General features: G+C 47.0%; 1 long non-coding RNA gene across 1 annotated transcript; it reads left to right on the top strand.

The window, feature by feature from the left end:
* Positions 1-2,270: 2,270 nt before the first annotated feature.
* Positions 2,271-3,300, top strand: LOC128081038 (uncharacterized). Its single transcript, XR_008206953.1, has 3 exons — positions 2,271-2,381; positions 2,519-2,716; positions 2,802-3,300. It is a non-coding gene; the product is annotated as an uncharacterized LOC128081038 (long non-coding RNA).
* The last annotated feature ends 960 nt before the right edge of the window (positions 3,301-4,260 follow it).

The following is a 4,260-nucleotide window of genomic DNA, read 5'->3' as shown; positions in this document are numbered from 1 at the left end:
CTTTGTTGATACGTGTCAGACTTCTGAGGCTCAGAGTAAGCAACATCAATACACTGAGAAATGATGTGGGAAACTAGCACAAGTAAGCAAGGAAATATCTCTTACCACAAGAGTTTAAATGCTGAAGGACTGCTCTCATAGGAATAATGAACATACTGGGCCTTTCACAACAAGGACATTGAGACACTCAACCCAGAGAAGGACAATAGAGCTGTGAAGGGACTGGAGCACAATGGATTCTTATGGGGAACAGCTGAGGGAACTGGGATGGTTCAGTCTGGAGATGTGAAGGCTCAGGGGAGACCTTGTTGCTCTCTACAATGACGTGAAAATAGGTTATGTGAGGTGGGGATTGACCTCTTCTCCCAGGTAACAGTGATAGGAGAGGGAATGGCCTGAAGTTCTGCCAAGGGAGGTTCAGGTTGGATGTTAGTGAAAATTTATTCTCTGAAAGAGTTGTGATGCAGTGGCACAGCTGCCCAGGGAGGTGGTGGCGTCACCGTCCCTGGAGGTGTTCAAGAACTGCAGAGATGTGGCATTGAGGGATGTGGTCAGTGGGCATGGTGGGTTGGGGTTGGACTAGCTGATCTTAGAGGTCTTTTCCAACCTTAGTAATTCTGCATCTCTATGATTCTATACAGTCTGACAGCTGCTACTCCATGCCAGTTGTCACAGGCTGGAGCCATGAACCAGGGTAGAGCAGAGTCGCATAGCTGCTTAGAAGCTGCAAGAAACAAGTTATCTAAGAAAGGCAGGCTCAAGTAGCCAGATTCAAGTGGCATCTTCGTGCAGGAGACGGGCTTGAATATATACTGGGGGAAAAAGAAAAAGCATTATCAACCACTATTCATTATGAAAGCAGGGTGATCTCTTTTAGGAGGTGTTTTTTTCTTGATGGGGGAAGACATGGATTTCATCCTGATGCTTCAGAGCAACTTCAGCCAGCTTCCTGCTCTGCCTTTGAGCAGATGCTCCATCCACGTGTCCATGCGGCTGCGGGGCTGGGCTGCGCGTGCTCCACAACAATAGATGATCACTCTTAATTATGGCAGCCTGAATGAATATGACTCTGCCAGTCCCTTTCCTTACGGTATCTGATCAATACATCCCTAATTGCTAAAGGAAGGGAGTATCGTACACAATCACTGCACAATGGTTTAATCACTTATGCTTAAAGTTAATTTCAGGCAGTTCATTTCTCATTGACGCTCTCACTCTACCAGAGATGGCTTGTCTTCCTGCAAGCACAGGTGCACATGTGCCCTCTGCTAAAGGTGGTTTATTAATAGCTTTTAGCGAGATTATCTGAGCTAATTGAAGAAGTGAGAAATGTTATTATCAAGCATATGCTTATAAGGAGAGTGTTTATTTTGGCATGGATGCTGAAAGCATTTACTGAATCATTTCTTGAGGGAAGAGATAGAAAGGTCTTCTTCTCTGGGCTGCACTGAGCACCTTGGAAAAGCTGAGCTAACGTGGTCGCTCAGCTTGGAGGTTACGGCAACATGGAGAGCAGTGCCATGCAAGTGACAACAAAAATATCCTGTGATGCATATCCCTGATAATGCGATGGAATAGAGATGGGAAACAGAAAATTGATCTCTCAGCCTTCGTTCTATGTTGGACCATTGAGCTCCAGCACAAGGCTTGGCAGGTACTGTGCAATGTCAGATGGTCAGATAAAGATGAAGTGCACAGAGTATGATGGCGTTGCTTTTCTCCCAGAAAAATCACTGTAAGATAAAATTGGAATCTTTCTTCTTATTTTTCTGGCTACTGCATATCTGAAATGCTGTACTCAGGTGCAGCTCTCTTTACATCCTGGAGATCATTTCCCATGAAGAATAGCAGGCAATGTTAGAAATCTGATAAGAGTGTCTTTCCCTTGTGATGAGTTCCTGCCCAAAATCTGAGGCAGGAGATGAGGAATTCAGCATGAAGGATACAGACCAAGAGAAAGGACCTGACAGGAGCACAGTCACTCTCTTTGTTGCAATGCTTTAGGCTAACCATTATTCACAGCCCTTTCCTCATATTGCATCTTTCATGATTTGCTTAAGCGATTTTAAATTGCTTTTGTGATTTCATTTAGCAGAGACCACAATAAAAGTGACCCTTGAGTCTATGAAATGAAACAGCCCGCACAAAGGGACTGAAGGCCTCCACAGTGTGTGGGGTGACGGGTTTGTGTGCTGCACGCAGTGTGTTTGCACGGGACAAAGGAAGGATAAAGGGCCCCAAGAAAATGAGGAACGAGTGAGGAACATTGCTACAGCGGCTGCTCAGAGCAGCTAGGGTAAAATCCACGCTGCCTGCCTCTTTGCCTGTGCAAATGCAGGGAAGAGCTTTGTCAGACAACCCGGCTGAATACGACAGGAATGGTACCTTGCAAAGTTGTTGCATTTTTACGCAGCTGCTTTGCTCGGCTGCTCTCAACTGTGCCAGAGAGCAAATGAACCCTCCGGGGTAAGCCTGTAGCAGAGGAATCCCAAGGCTGACTTCTGCTTTCTTTCCATAGGCTCCTAACAGCCCCTGGGGACTGGCTTTGGTACCAGAGACAAAAAGCTGAGCAGAATGCATGGAGGAAACCATACAAAAGCAACATATTGCTGTGCTGTTTGGCTGCTCTTGGCTGTCGATGACAAGTGGACTTGTGGTGTTAGGCAGCTCTCAGGGGGAGGATCTGAAGCACTCTATCTGTGACACCTCGTTTAAGGTATTACTCCCACTTTCCTTCACTTTGCAGAGTGGAAAACCCCAGGGAGGGGGCAGCCTGTGATCTCCTTGTTCTCCCCCTGCAGGCATCCCTGCACTGGAGGCAGGCAGGAGAAACTCTATTCTGGCCATGCAGCACTTCCTGCTTGCACTTTACCAGGAACCAGTGCCTGTGCTCAACTCGCTGCAGTTCTGCTCGGAGCTTCCCAGGTGGTGGGCAGCAAATCTTTCCAAGTACTGCCCCTGCTTTCTAGCATGGAGCAGGGAGAAGGGGGGGCGGGGAGAGAGAAGCAACAGCAGAATAAAACAGAACAAACTTCTGGAGATGAAAAGAAGCTGAGAACTGGGGAGAAATCTGATTTTGAGGTTTTGTCACTGTGGTGGCACAATTTCCTTACATGCAGCTGTGTAATGAGTTCACATCTGTTAATGCCACATGTTGCTCTGCCTTGCACAGATGCAAAGTCTCTATTTTTCTAATTAGCAACAGCATGAAGTATATCTTAATTTTCTGTCCCCCTTCCCTCTAATAAATGTGGTATTAACAAGGTTACGTGCCTGCTTTCACAGGGTTTAATTGAATGAGAAGCAAGATTGGGTTAGATCACACCGTTCTTTTCAGGTGAGGTTTGCCCAGATGCAGAGATGTCGATTCCTTACAGCTAGCAGAAGGCACAGGGTGGGAGGTAGGGATACACATCCTTTCTCAGCTGTGGGTGTGATTAACCAGGCTTCTCTGGACTAGGTTGCATGTGTGTACGTGTTGCACATACGTATTTTTTACAGTTTATCCGTTCACTTGACCCTGGCTGGAAGCTCAGCTGAGTTTCTGGTTGAAGGGGCTAAGGACACGCAGCTCAAGTCTGAGCAGACCAAGAGCCATGGGTCCTCAAGGGCAACCCTAGCTGAAATCAAGTGACTTTCCCCACTGCTGGCTGTGACATGTGCTGCAGGGGACAGCTTTGCCCTCGGGTGCCCAGTGTGATGGTGGGGTGGGTATGGGGCTCCTTGCACAGCAGCATTCGTATTCACCGGGCTGCTGGGGGAAATCCACCGGGACCCACGCAGCAATTACTTGTGTGATTTAATTGGCATTATCATTTTACTGGCTTGACAGAGATAAATCGCCCTATTGGATGAGGCTGCTACAGTGTGACAGCAAATGCAGAAGGAAGGACTTTCTCCTTCTCTCTGAAATAGGAGATGACTACCAGTGTATCTTAATAATTAGTGCTGTTATAATTAATCGGACTATTTGAGAGCCAATCTAACAAACAAATGGAGGGCTTGATTGTTTGGTAATTGACAATTTGTTTCCAATATGGTATCACTCACATCTGCTTGTGTAACAAATAAAATAAAATTGAGATTAGCTGAGGGCTGGGCCTTGGCTGCAGAGAGGACGGGTGACTGTGTGAGGGAGCAGGGAGATGGAGCATTCCCAGGCAGGAAATGTCCCAGGGACACATTTGTCTTGCACACACACATGGTGTGATTCCTGATGATTCCCAGCCTTTGGAGCAGTTGCAGCCAGCTGTGGCTGCC

Source organism: Tympanuchus pallidicinctus, unplaced genomic scaffold (assembly GCF_026119805.1).
Source record: "Tympanuchus pallidicinctus isolate F22 unplaced genomic scaffold, pur_lepc_1.0 scaffold20, whole genome shotgun sequence".
In the NCBI taxonomy this organism is placed as follows: domain Eukaryota; kingdom Metazoa; phylum Chordata; class Aves; order Galliformes; family Phasianidae; genus Tympanuchus; species Tympanuchus pallidicinctus.
This window is presented reverse-complemented; position numbering and strand designations above follow the sequence as displayed.